The sequence below is a fragment of the Leptonychotes weddellii genome, chromosome 10 (genome assembly GCF_054177405.1).
Source record: "Leptonychotes weddellii isolate Sample4059 chromosome 10, ASM5417740v2, whole genome shotgun sequence".
NCBI classification, from domain to species: Eukaryota; Metazoa; Chordata; class Mammalia; order Carnivora; family Phocidae; genus Leptonychotes; species Leptonychotes weddellii.
In genome coordinates this window covers 85,169,280-85,184,537 of record NC_138378.1, presented here as the reverse complement: position 1 = coordinate 85,184,537, position 15,258 = coordinate 85,169,280, and the positions used below count along the sequence as shown (strand labels likewise).

Sequence of the window (15,258 nt, the reverse complement as noted above, 5' to 3'; positions counted from 1 at the left end):
CATTTGATTAACAATGAATGGCTTGTACATTGTCTTGGCTAAAACAGAATTCTCCTGACATTTGCCATAATTCAATTCTGTAGAGAAAAAAGGAGGAATAATGCCACCGGATAACTTTAGGCTTATTTAACAACCGACTGGGCTGAAAGAAGTATCTTCTTTTGTTTGGAGTTAGTGCAAACTTAGGAGCTTTACCCCTAGTACAGTGTCCACCCTATTAAACAGTACTCAAGGTCATTAAGATGTTCTTCCTCTACCTCTGTGAATGTCCTCATTCTTCCTCAAGTGAGTAACTTGACAAAGATCAGGGACATTTTATGGACAGAGCTGGATGTACTATGATATCTATGGACCTAACATATTGGGAAGCATTGAGTTGCAATCCAAACAGACCCATATTAAAAGTGAACTCATACTACTTTCAAATACTGGATGGAATTAGAGAAATAATTTACACTCTGCCACTCAGTAATCTCATCTGTTAACTAGGATAACATTTATCCATAAGATTGTTATAATTGTTAAATTAAGTATTTATTGAAGACCTACTCTGTTGTTTTTAAAAATATTTTTAAGTTTATTTATTTATTCATTTATTATTTTTTTTAGTAATCTCTCTACCCAACATGGGGCTCAAACTCACAACCCTGAGATCAGGAGTCACATGCTCTTCCAACTGAGCCAGCTAGGTACCCTGAGAACCTAGGCATGCCAGCTATGACAGCATGCTCCAGTCCTCATGTAGTTTACAGGCAAATAGGGAAAAAGACCATGTATAAGTAGGCAAACAGATACATATTTAAATTAAAAATTTAATAACACTGAGAATAAAATGCAAAGAGATGCTCTAATAGATAAAAATGTAATAAGGCGTAGCATATTTTAATTTTGAGTATCTAGGAAGTGGAGTGGAATTTAGAGATCTAAAAATATAAGAAGTGGTCAACCATAGGATCAAGATCAATTGCAAAGGCAATGACGCAGGAAAGAACTTGGCAACTCAGACACTCACAATTATTGGGATATAAAACATTCAGCCCAGTGCCAAACATATAGTAATAATTTAATAAGAGTAACTTCTGGTTTTCCCTATAAATATCTCACTGAACAATTAATTTGCCATTAGGTCTTTGTTATTCTTGAAATTTGATTTTGGATCTTGGTCTCATTATAGTAGTTGTGTGATTTTGTCCAAAAATCTGAAATGGTTGAAATAACTGCTCTCTGAACTTCAGGGACAGAATGAACCTTGTCCAGGAAGAGGTAGACATTCAAGTCAGAATAAACCATGCCTACAGGACTATAGAAATCCAAGTTATCCAATCCTGGCCCTCAGAACACAGTCAGTTATGAGTTGTGTGAAGTGATGGGAATTGTTTTGGATGTTTTATATTAATCCCTTCAAGGCTAATACATAATAAAGACACATTTTCATTTCATGATGTGACACTCATAATCACGAATTCTGTGTAAGGGAGGAATGTGTTTATGTGTGTACTTAAGGGCTATAATGGCCACTAACACACAAAAGCCAGGGCTGATCAACAGTTGATAGTCCTCTTTGTTTCCTCAAGTATATCTTTTGCTTTAAAACTATCAGTTTAGTAGATTTCCTCTTTGTGTGTTGTGGGGATATATTCATTCCTTTCCATATTAGCCTGTTAACTGAATTGACATTTTTGTGGGGGTTAAGTGGAATCATTCTCACAGTGGGTACTCACAGAGACTGTCACAAGTTATGGATAAACAACTGAAAATTTAGCTGTGATGTATATACCTTGGATATGTTTAAAGCTGTGTGTATCTATGAAATTAAAAATCAGGGAATGTTAGAAATCATACTCATGTATTTTTTGGACCAACTCCTCTGGTCCTGAGTTTCTTCAGTTTTGGACCCTTAGTGACAAGGGCATCCATTAGGAAGCAGGATTGGATAAAACTGGGCTGATATTTCCTTAATTTAGACAGAGATTGATTTATAACAGAAAGCAAACTGGAAAACCATGGACCACCACGCAGACTGAGAAGTGGCCAATCAGTTATTTTCCACGTAGAGAAGACCAAGTTGGGGGTCCAAACTCAGTCCAAGGTTCTTTTACTGAGACTGTAGGAGCAGCACAAGAAAGAACATATCCTCTGGGCTTTTTCAATTCAATCCTGGGCTTTTTTCAATTTCAAAAGTGGGGAGATTTTATTTCTAACTAATGTTGGGAGACCCATTACTCATATCTCTTCTTGTTCTCTGCTCCTTTTTTTTTAATTCAAATAATTCCTTTTCAGTAGGTTTTATTTTAGTAGGATATGAATAATTTTTCATTGTTCCTTTCACTAACTATAGCAGTTAACATTACTAATATACTTGTTAACCAATAACCTATCCAGGGACTTCAATACTCAGGTCAAATTTGATTTTCTCTAGGAAGCCTTCTCCATTCTTCATCAACAGGGTTGGTGACTTTTTTATATTTTTATCAAATTATCCTGTTCTATGATTATTGGTTTACTCACTTTCTACTCTGCTTAACAATGAAATTTTACATGGCAATAACTGTGTATCATATACAAATTTGCATACCCAGGTATTCTCTTAGAACCTGGCACATGGTAAGTGCTAAATGTAACTGTGTTAAATATATACATTTCAGTTTCTTATTATCTTCAGTCACATACTATACACCTCTATCTCCAGCAGGTAGAATTAGAAATCCGTGCCAAATTCACAAACTGGCTGCCGGAGATTAGAAGTGTAGCAGTGGAAAGTGATAGGTTTAGGAAGATCCTGGTAGCAACAATATTAACAAATCCTCTGAAATTTTTAGATAAAACATAGCAAAAACAAAAACAAAAACCCCTATTTCTGGCCAATAATTATATCCACACAAATAGAGGAACTTATTTTCAAATTATAATTGTCTCCGAGGCTAATTTATCCTTCTGTCTCTTTTTACCCTTCAGAATTATTTTGAAACATCCACTAACGAGATAGAAATACTTTAGAGACTGGCAAATCCCAGAATCACTCTTAAGATTAATCACTATTAAATAAAACAGAGCAGGGAAGAGTGTGTGTGTGTATCTAAGTATGTATGTGTATCTGTATGTGTATCACTTATTATATATTTATGTGTGTTATATATATATGCCTGAATGCATATATTTTTATAAAAGGAAGTGAGTCTTCCTATTGCTATTAATATTTATTTGGTGATTGAAAAAGAAAATTTTGGCATTAAACCTTTTCCCTATTCCACCATTGTCTTCAATTCATTCTCTTTGTTTCTTGTTTCACATTTCCTTTTGTTTATTCTGCTTTATCTCTTACATTTAGTACACTTCTCACCACATGCAGAATAAGGAGAATAGGCTTTGGGGCCAGAGAAATTTGAGTTTGAAATTTCAGCTCTCCTATTTATTGTCTGAGAGGACTTGGCAAATCACGTACACCTTCTGAAAGTCAAGGGAAAAGCAGAAACAACAAGGGTGTCCCAGAGCTAGAGCATGGCAGGAACTACTAAATAATAAATAATAAAACAGTTTTCAAATTATGTCTTTCTGCCTTATACATGTAGAGAATTGATCATTTGCTCCATTCTTTTGCCAATTATCTGGTTACACCTTTTATTACTAGTTCTTTTGTTGCAATCTGCACTCAAAATTAACATCGTTTTATTTCCTTTCATTTGCATCCTACCCATTTCCACAATTTCTATTCTAGTTCAGTCTCTCAAGATTTCAAACACACCAATTAAAAAACTATTTCTAGCACATTAGTGAAACATCATCTCGCCTACCATCAGTTTCTCCTTGCAGAAACATAATACATAGTTGCCAATTTCACCCTCCCCAAAACACTCCATCATCATATGGTGTTCCTAATGACATCTATCTGACCCTTTCATTCCTATTATATCAAATAAAAACTCACTACCTGGCTTCCAAAGCATTTAAACTTGTACTTCCCATGCATGCTATCGCCTCTTGGGGAGCAGAGCCACATGTCCAACAGGAACCTCAAAATTAGTATTTTGTAAACTCAGCTCATTTATCCTTGCCTCAAACTACCCTAAGCTCTTACTTTCCCAAACTTACTTAAGAGCATTAGCAACTATCTAGGCATCCAAAAACAGAAACCTGAATGTTTTCCTCAAATCCTACTTCTTCATTCTCAGAGCTAATTAATCCACCAAGTAATGGATATTTGAGTTTCCAAATATCTCTCAAGACCATCTTATTCCCATTCTCTTGGATTATTTCAGGATCTTACCATCCAGGTCATTTGAAGGCATCTCCTCAAAGTTAAAACTTCATCTGATGTATTTTAGTCCATCCTATCTTACAAAAATGGAACTCACATCTCTTAGTACAAACCCATTGTATATGCCCCAAATGTGGCAGGTAATGCCCTTCAAAATCAGGCGTCTTTCCTGTATCACCTTCTGCCATACTACCAGAAATCTTTCTCTGAGGAACTAAACTTCATTCAGTCCCTGAAATGGCCAAGGGATCTCAGAGTTCTGCTTTTCATTAGGCTGAAATATATTTTCTCACTGTGATCATAAAGAAAATGTCTACACATCTATTAACACAGGGTGCAGTTACTTCCCCCTTTGGGACTAGCTGGCCTGACTATTTCACTCATGTGGTTTCAATCCCCACCATATCAGTTATAGCTTTCATCATCCTGAACTGTATTGTCTGTGCATGATCTGAATTACTGAGACAGATCCATTCCTCTAAATGGCTGGTGCAGTAAATGCTCCGTGTCCAAATTAGAAAACAGATGAGCATACATTTTGTTCTTCATTACGGCCATGGTCCCCATACCGACCCCATCATGTGATCCTCCCTTATTACCCTCAGCTCTTCTGAGCCTTACTATGTTTTCCTTTCTCAACACGGCTTCCTTTTCACTTTACAATATTAAAAACAAAAACAAAAAAACTCTTTTGATTTTCATGACATCATTGTGAGGGGAGTGTTTCATTTGCTATCATTGTAATACTAAATGAGACTCAGAACTGATGACTGCCTAAAAGTCTAATACTCAAAAATTAGCAGAACCAGGAGAAGAAACCAGAACCAATGCCACAACTAATAATTACTTTCACTACATTATGCTATAACCCCATCTAAATTCCTTCTTTTTTTTATATAAAGATTTTACTTATTTATTCGACAGATACAGAGAGAGAGAGAGAGAGAGGGAGCACAAGCGGGAGAGGGAGAAAGACGTGGGACTCGATCCCAGGATCATGACCTCAGCAGAAGGCAGACACCTAACTGACTGAGCCACTCAGGCGTCCCCCATCTAAATTCCTTCTGAACAATATCACAATTGCTCCCTTTGTGACTGCCTAAGTAATCCATGCTCAATCTGCCTCTCCTGTGGTTATCTATGTCAATTACATTCTGAATCACAGAGAACTGGGTCATATGCCATTTTACATAATCCTCTATTGATTTATGTTATCATACTCAGACTCCTAATCTAACATCCAAATTCTTTTTTTGTGAAATGGAGGTAATAATAGAAATCTCATATGAATAAAATGAATGCTAAATGGATAAAATGTTTAGGATATGTAGCACAATATCAGTACATATTAGAAATCCATCATATACTAATTTCTATTATTTTCTTTAAGATAACCTTAACTAGTTTAAAGTTTTGTAATATCAAAATTTGTCTCTTTGTCTTTGTGTATTACATAGCCCATTGCATAGTATAAACAAATAGTAAGTTAATTGATAATGTAGGTTTTATCCTTTTGCTGCTTATAATGATTTTTTTTAAATGTAGCATGAGGATTTGTCATTTTATATTATTACCCCGATAGAATTTTTTCTATATTGATTTATTAGGATAGAAAAATCCTTATCCCCATTTTAGAAGTACAAATAAATTCATTGGGACAAGAAAAAAATAAATGAGGCATAAAAACCTGATAAAGACTGAAGGAAAATATTATTATTATTATATTTTAAGATTTTATTTATTTATTTGAGAGAGAGAGTGAGAGAGAGAGAGAGAGCGCACATGAGAGGGGGGAGGGTCAGAGGGAGACGCAGACTCCCCGCTGAGGAGGGAGCCCGATGCGAGACTCGATCCTGGGACTCCAGGATCATGACCTGAGCCAAAGGCAGTCACTTAACCAACTGAGTCACCCAGGTGCCCATGAAAATATTATTTTAAAAAGCATTATTATCTTCCATGAACATACCCCCCAAATTACTTGCAGTTCTATTAGAGCTAATTAGTGTTCAGATATTTGCTTGAAGGAAGATAAACATTGAAATAAATATTTTACATAAAAAAGTATATAAATCAGTACATATTGTTTCCATTAACAGGAATAAACTACCTGCATATTGACTCCAAATAGAGATATAGTGATATATCTCGATTTACGTACACTTATGTAAGAATATAACATTGATAGATTTGAATTAGAATGATTAACTAAAATAATCTGTGAAGTACATTTTTTTTTCCTTTGGTTGCTCAGACCCAAATCTCTGGAATCATCCTCTACTTATTTCCTTTATACCCATGTTCAATACTTTAGCAAATACTGTGAGCTGAAAATACCTCCAGAATTTGACCACGTTTTGCCCCCTCCACTTTAACTCCTTCTGCTTCACAATTATTGGTCACTTGAATGTTTCTAATAGCCTCTTCTCTTGCCTCTCTGCTTCCACTCTGGTGCTCTGATGATACATTTCACATAGCTGCTATTTATGGTGCCTCTCTGAAGCATAAGTCAGATGAGCCTCCCCTCAACCCCAATTCTTTAGAATCATCAGATGGCCACCACTTCTCTCACAGGAAAAGCCAGATTCCTTAAAAAGTCCTATATAATCTGGCTCCTCACTCTTGTTCTGGTTTCTCCCTCCTATACTTGACTCTGGCCAAACTAATGGTATTGCTGTTCCTGGAACTAGCCAAGCATATTCCAGACATAGGGCTTTTGAACTTGCTCTTCCCTCATCATGGATCAATCTTTCCCTTATGTCCAAATGACTTATTCCCTCACTACTTTCAAGCATTGCCTCAAATGTTACCTAATTATGGTAGAGTACCTTCTTTGATTTTTCTAGTTAATATAGAATTCTTTGCCTTCCCCAGAACTCCAGTTCTTGCACTGTTTTTTCTTTCTTTCTATAAAGTCTTATAAAATCTATCTTAGCTATGTAGAAATGTAGGCTCCATGAGGGCAATGCATTGGACTATTTCATTCACTGTGTTGATGTGGAATGTGATTTGCCATCTATAAGAAACTCAGTCGATATTAAATAAATGAATAAAAAATAACTGGCAAAGTCTGAATGACAAATGCCAAACTAAGATAGTATCGGCAACAAATATAATGGATTGAATTTGGATATTATTATTACATAAGGTGTTTTTACAAATCAAGAATAAGTCAAGGAGGAAAATTTCAATAGAATAAATATGAGTCACATATAAATATTTGGAAAAAAATGTCACCTCACCAGAAATCAAAGATATGAAATTTCATCGCTTAACCAAGAAAAAATTAAGAGTGTGATCAATTTCAAGTTAGAAGAACATGTTAAATACATTTGCACATACAACTTACTATTATATGGAAGATTGGTATAACAGCTTTGAAGATTAACAAGGCTGATAAAAGTTAAAATTGTATATTCTTTGACCCATCAATTCTTCCCTCAGCAATTTATCCTTAGAAAATAATTGACAAAGTCCATGAAGAGGGATAGAAAAGACTGTTTATCGGATTCATGAAGACTCTTCATCATACCATGGTACTATAATAAAAATTCAAAACAAATTAAATGCCATCAATACTACATTGGTTAATTAAAATAGTGTACACGTATGCAATATTGTGTTACATAGTAAATTAACATGACTGTTCTTCTATTTCTATTAATATGAAATATTTCTTTGATATATGTTGAGGTAAATAAGCCACTACAAATCAGTATAATAGTGTGATATCACTTCTAGTTATAAAACCATCATTTGATATCTATCAGGAGAAAGAGAGAGGTTCTTAAAGAAAAAATGGCATAGTTATCTCATGATGGTGCAGTTACAATTGTGTGAGGTTTTTTCTTTACATTTTATGTTTTCTGAATTTTAGTTAATAAATATGTTTTAACATATTTCAGAAAAACAATAAATAAAATCAATTGTCCAGGTTCTAACTATCTTAGAGTAGGACAGAAATGGGCATTTATAAAGTACACAGATTATACTATTGTACTAAGTGTCTTCCTATACTTACTACATGGTGTTTTCCCAATTTTACTGAGAAGGGTTTAATAACAGACAATCCCCACATGTGGAGCTTGAATCAAATTCCAGGTTCAAATCATTTATAACCTGAGGTTGATTATCTGTTTATTAATATAAAGATTTTGTTATACCATTGGTTTATATACCTTAGTATTTTGTTTCAATGCTGTCATATTAGTAATGTGTGGTAGACTATATTAATCATTAACAAATAGTCACTTTCCTCTGCCCCCCATGCCTGAGAAGAATGTATTTCCTGTTTATGTAGGGCCATGTGACTGGCTTTGACAACCGAATGGGAATAGAAGTGAAGGTGCCAGTTCCCAGCAAAGGACTGCCCTGGATATTTTGAATTCTGTCCTTTATCACAATCAAATCATGCCTCAAGTAGAACCTGTACCTTTAGCCTGAATAAGAAACAATTTAGGACATTGAGCTAAAGCATCTAAGCAGCTGGTTGTCAAAAGATCAACAAGAAGCTGTCATGATTTTCAAGGATATCTGGAAAACCTCTCACCATTTGTCTCAAACCACCGAAGTTTAGCAAAAATTCTAAAGTCCTCACTAAGCCTTTGTGAATCTTGTAGATCCCTCTTATGACTGCCAATGTATCTGAATGCAGCCATTTCTGGAGAACGAAGACCCTCTTCCTCTCCATCTTCCAAAGCTCTCCTGCTTTGCAAATTCAAGCCTAATACCTTGTGGAGAAGGGGATTCTGGGAAACGTTGTTCCCGGTTTCCACTATACAATGAAGAGAGCAATACATAAAAGTGTGATAATGGTCTCTGGGTGACAACACACTATCTGGTAGGGCACCATTTTCTAATATAGCTCGAAACAGTATATAAATATTTAAATAACTACTGAAGCATTTTTTAGAAGCTATGACTTTTCCTTGGCTTTGTCAGTAAATCAACATGTGACTTTAGGTGACCAGCTACAACTCTATAAGAATTATTCATATGTAAAATCTAGTTGAACTAGATCATCACAAATACTCTTTATAACAGAATGTAGATTCCATCAATGGATTAAAAGGTAGGCAACTAAATCTGTGCATCTAATATTTAATCTGCTAACTGTATTTAGTTTTGGTAAGAGACTGTTGTTTAACTTGGATTATGTTTCTATGGGACTGAATTCTTTTTCTCAATTGCTTTGTGTGCTAATGGGCTTGGTGACAAAAAGCTCATTATTTGAGTCCAATAAATGCTCATTGTTAGATTTCACTGCATTTCGCCATAATCCCATTCCTAATGCCTTTAGCTCTTCAGAGGCACGTTCATTTGTGCTAATTATTAGTGTTTGTCAATCTCATCAGATACTCCTTTGTACTTCTGCCACACTGTTAAACTACATATAGTCCATCTCATGCCATAATCCAGTGCACATTGTGTTTTCTGTTTTCAATGTTATCTCTATATCTACATTGATGGATGATACTCATATAGAAACTGAATGCCTATCTTTTGGGGATTTGCATAGAAATAGCGGAAAAGAAAAGGTCACAAGATTAAAAACTATAACCCAATCTATGAGGAAATAAATAATCTGGAAGTGGAACTAGATATGGTCCCATGGTTACAGAAGCATTTTGGGTTCATGGCCTCTACCAGATGTTTTGAAATGAAAGTTGATGGCTGGAAAACAATGCAAGGAAATATGCCAAAGATGCAAATGAAGAAGAAAATGTCCATAGTATTCAGTTAATATAGAAAACTCTTGGATGTACCTGATAGTCCATCAGGTTTTATATTCAGTTACATTGTTGACTTTAAGGGCATCAGGTTTTATATTCAGTTACATTGCTGAATTGAAATGCATCACATGGGTGATGAGGACGTGTTGGACATTATAGTACCTTCTAGAACCAGGTATTTTTCCTTAAGATAAAATCAGGCAATGAGGAGTTGCTTATTGCTGTGGACTAAATGTTTGTATGACCTAAAAATTCCCATGCTGAAACCCAATCGCTAATGTGATGGTTTTTGGAGATAGGAAATTTGCAGAGTGATTAAGTCATGAGAGTAGAGCCCTCATTAATGGGATTAATGCCCTTATAAAAGAGGCCTGAGAGAGCTCCCTTACCCCTTCCACCATGTGAGGACTGCCCATGAACCAGGAAGCAGGTCCTCACTAGATACCAAATCTGCCAGTGCCTTGATCTTGGACCTCCCAAGCTCTAGAAATGAGAGGAATAAATTTCTCTTATTTATAAACCACCCAGTCTATGGCATTTCTCATAGTAACTTGGATGGATTAAGACACTCATATGATAGTCTTCTACAAGCTCTTTATTAGTTTTATAGGCATTTGAGTGTTTGTGTGTGTCTTGGGCACATTGCAAGGTGCTGCAGACAGAAAAGACAAAATGATTTTACCAGCATACCAAGAGAGTCTAAAAAATTAGGAAAAAAATGTATAGTCAATATTGTGATAGGAATGTAAGTGAATAAACCGTTGGGAGGTAATAAGAAGGGTACCTCATCTAGGGAAGGTGAAATAAAGAGTTATTGGTCAACAAAGCCCTTTCACATGAGTCCATTTAAGCAAATTTATTGACAAACAGCACCAGTCCATGCGGTGTCAATTAGAGAATATTTTCAAGTAGAGGGAGGCAATTTGGTCAAATAAAAATGGTGTTATGGATATGACAAAATCATAAATTCCAACCAAGGCTGCTACAAAATTTGTGGGGACCATTGAAAAATGTTGAAAGTGGGATCCCTTGTTCAAAAGTTATTAAGAATTTCAAGACCGCAAGAGTAAAGCATTAAATCAAACATTGGGTCTGTATTAGTACAGAGGTCACATGCCTGAAACTGGCTCTATCACAGACAGGAAGAATGTATCCTAGTAGAATCTAAACATAAAGAATCATTTAAAAAAATGAACTTAAAGAATCACTATATTGATACTGGTTAGCTACTTTTGATGACTACAGCTTGGTAGATGAAATTTCCTATTGCATCTGAGTTTATAAACATCATCTCAATTTTGTAGAGTATCCACAGATCCTGGCCGAGTAGGCAAGAATGAGATTGCTCTCCTTATGAACTAGGGAATTTTCCCAAGAACATTTATTAGATCTCTTTCTTAAGTGATATTTTGTCTAGGTGAATTGGAGTTACAACTGGGTCTTATAGTGTGGGCCTTTTTCATCCCAAGTAAAGATATTTATATTTCCCCAGTTGCTATATGGTTCCAGGTTTGAGACAGAGGCTTCAGAGTTATGGAAATGGGAGGCTTCTAGCTATGGAAAGGGGAATCTCCCACTGAACCTGATACCCAGCCTGAGGTATCGTGAGTTAAATTCTGATAGTTACATCAATTTATTTTAGTTGATGCTAGTTACCAGAGAATTTATCTGATGATACAGCTTTAATAAATATTCAGGTAAAGGAGGAGAATATGGTATCATTCTGGTGGATGAGTCTGTCCTCATGATACATAGTAGCACCTGCAGTTTTCTACAATTTAAGATTATAGAATGGTTTCCCCAAAGATTAATTAGTAACGGAGTTATGATTTGAATTTAGGCATGCATGAGTTCAAAAAGCCATACTTTTGATACAAAGCTACAACATACAGGCTACATCTGAGAGGTTGATTTCTTGACTTCAATGTAAGTGTTTTATAACCCTAGAAATCCCTTTCAGCTATAAGGGGCAGGACCTGTGTTGTGCATGATGGTTTGCATGGGCAGTGAAGATGGGGCTTCGAGTTGATAACATGAGCTGGAAAAGATGCAAGTCTAGGAAGAACTGAAACAAGAAGTGTACAGAATTCCTGCCAGAAAAGTAGTGCTTCTTTGGGTTCATCTAAGGATGAAATAATTTTAAATGATAATGTGAGTCAATATAAGTAAGCAGGAGATGCAGTAGTTTCCTATTATAGAAGCAAATTCCCTACCAGACCCAGAACACAGGAAGTTACTGTACTGGGAATCCAAACTGAGTTTTATTGAGAGTTTGTTCTCAGTTGGGGATGTTTTTAGCCAACTAGAGATAAAAAAAACAAAAACAAAAACAAAAAACTGCCTCCATCATTAATTACTCTCTTGAATCTTAAAAAAGTTCTGATATAATTGAATTATCACTTAAGTTACAACCCTCCCCAGGACACCCTCCCTGCTGTTTTCTGGATTCCTAGTTTCCATTCCACACAACCAGTTGCTCACTTCACTTTACTGTGGTCTGAAGTTGGGTCTAAAGAACTTTTTTTTTTTTTTTTAATTTAATTTTATTATGTTATGTTAATCACCATACATCATTAGTTTTTGATGTAGTGTTCCATGATTCATTGTTTGCGTATAACACCCAGTGCTACATTTAATACGTGCCCTCTTTAATACCTTTCTGCCTTGAGACCCCACAAATCTGCACTACATTGAGCTGCTCCCTGGTTTCTGACCATTTGTTCTCCTGTTCTAACTCTGTTCCCTAAAGACTAAAGAAAATCCAGAATGCATCTTATCATCCTTGGCAAATTTGCATGGTAGAGTCACCTGATGCTGCCCAAATAGGGGGTGTCCAACAGCAGTCCGGACATTGTCTGGCATACATGGAGCCCCTGCCTGATTAGGTGGCTCATGGGTCCACTCTTATTTATGTATTAACTATTTGACAATGCTGAAGCTGAATCCATTTTTAAAAAGTTTTTAAAAGTAACCCATGGTAATTATAAAAAAACAAAACAAAACAAAACTTAAAAAAAGCAGAGACAACTATAAAAACAAAACGAAACAAAAAATATTAATCATGATGAAACCTACCATCCATAGGAAAATTATATTAAAATTTAAGGGTTTTTAAGTGTCTTTTTGTTTTTCTAAGCATAAACTTGTGTCTTTGTTGTTATTACTATTTTCCAAATCTCGGAAATAAAGTTTAATGAGAAGACAAGAAATACAGAAATATTTCTGAATCACTGAATACTAGACCATTGCATAAATAATAACTTTTTTTTAACATTTCACTGCTGGTAAAATTTTAGAGTATTTCACCATTATAAATAATATTTTTGCTTAGTAAAGAATGTCCGTGGTATAACAATGAAAATTCTTTCCTGAACATATCTGCTTGATATCTACGTTTTATCCTGACTCTACATTCTTCCCTTGGATACTCTTCCAGTCTTCCATTTGATGTGGTGTCCTCCCATATTTTGGTTACTTAAATATGTCACACTAAGTTTCAGTATCATAAGCATGCCATCATCCAGAAATAATAACATTTTTCTAAGTTTAATACTCCTATATCTGAACATATATTAGAAAATTGCCATGATAGTTATTGAGGACTTGCAAAATGCAGCAACATATTATGTTTACCAATCCTATCATCCATGGCTATTAAACGTAATAATAGGACTGACTGAATAGTTGCTAGAGACTGTCTCCACATTGTCTCACAGAGCATTCTTTTATCATCACTAGTCAGTTTTTATGTACTTTTCCTCTGGTTCTACCTAGTTCATTTTTCCCTATGACACAGTCTAATCCATAATTTTTCTTCTTTTTAAGGGGTATTGCACTTAAAGATACTCCCTTTTCAGATGTGGGGATCTTCATAATATCAACAGAAAATAGGATCGGAAATTGCTTTTCTCCTTTGTTAGTGTTCACTTTAATCAAAATTGGCTCCCTCTGACATGCTAGTTATGACACAGATAAAATATCTCTTAAAATAACCACATAAAAAGAACTTTCTGTAAAATTTCCTCAGGCTGTACATTTAACCTACTTACTAGCAAGAGTTTATTTTGGTGATGTCTTTAAAACTTGCCTGTATCTCAAGCAACCTCACTTTTGAGATATCCATGTGATCAAATACACCTTAATTTAAGTCATCATCATTTCTGGCCTCTTGTTTTGAGTCAGTATGTATCTTTTATATATATATATATATAAGATCAAGTTTCAAAGTAGTTCTTTTCAATACCATATGTCTGAAAAAAAGTCAACATGAAAATAGATCACATAAACATATTCATAAAATATTAAAACTGATGCATATTTGTAAGACATCATGCTGGTCTCTACAAGAAATATAATCCCTGACTTCAAAGGTTTTATAAAATATGAAAAATAAGTAATAATATAGTTTGTTTAGAATTTGGAGTGATTGCTTCTAGTGGTGAGGACTTCCGCATTACCTTGTAGAGGATGTTGCATTTGATACAGGACTTAAAGCTAGGGTGAGATTAAAAATAGAAATGTGTTTGGTGGTTTTGTTACTGTCAGGGAAAATGGCATGATTCCATCAAAAATAAATTAGTTAAGCAAGTCCACAGAGATGGAAAAATATTAAGCTCTTAGAGAATATAATTAACACAACCTTCCTAAACAAAATAAAGTAAAACAAGTCGTGAATATAAGACTGAGTTAAAATCACTATCGCATGATTTTGTCCAAGTTATTTAGCATATCAATTGATGTACTGATTTGTTTGCTTAATAAAAATATTTAAAGGCGGGGGGCGGAGCAAGATGGCGGAGGAGTAGGAGACCTGGATTTCGTCTCCTCTCAGGAATTCAGCTGGATAGGGATCAAACCATTCTGAACACCTACAAACTCAACAGGAGATCGAAGAAAAGAAGAGCAACAACTCTTTCATCAGAGAGGCGACCACTTTCTGGAAGGTAGGACGTGCGGAGAAGTGAATCCGAGGCGATATTCGGGAGGATAGACGGCGGGGGAGGGGCCTCCGTCGGCCGCTTCTGGCAAGTGATAGAAACACGGAGCACAAAATCGGAACTTTTAAAAGTCTGCTCCGCTGAGGGACGTCACTCTGGTGGCTAAGCAGGGGGTGGAACCCTCCGGGACAGTGTGGTCTCAGGACCCTTGGGGTCACAGAAAGACCGGGGGTGCCTGAGTGCGGCAGAGCTCCCAGGTATCGGAGCGGGGAAGCCGGCTGCAGAGGCGGAGCCCAGGTGCAGGCTCTCAGCTCGGGGTTGCCATAAACCGTGATCC

General features: G+C 35.7%; 1 non-coding gene across 1 annotated transcript; it reads right to left on the bottom strand.

Annotated features, from left to right (window-relative positions):
• Positions 1 to 618: 618 nt before the first annotated feature.
• Positions 619 to 691, bottom strand: TRNAR-CCU (transfer RNA arginine (anticodon CCU)). The gene has a single exon. It is a non-coding gene; the product is annotated as a tRNA-Arg (tRNA).
• Positions 692 to 15,258: the final 14,567 nt, after the last annotated feature.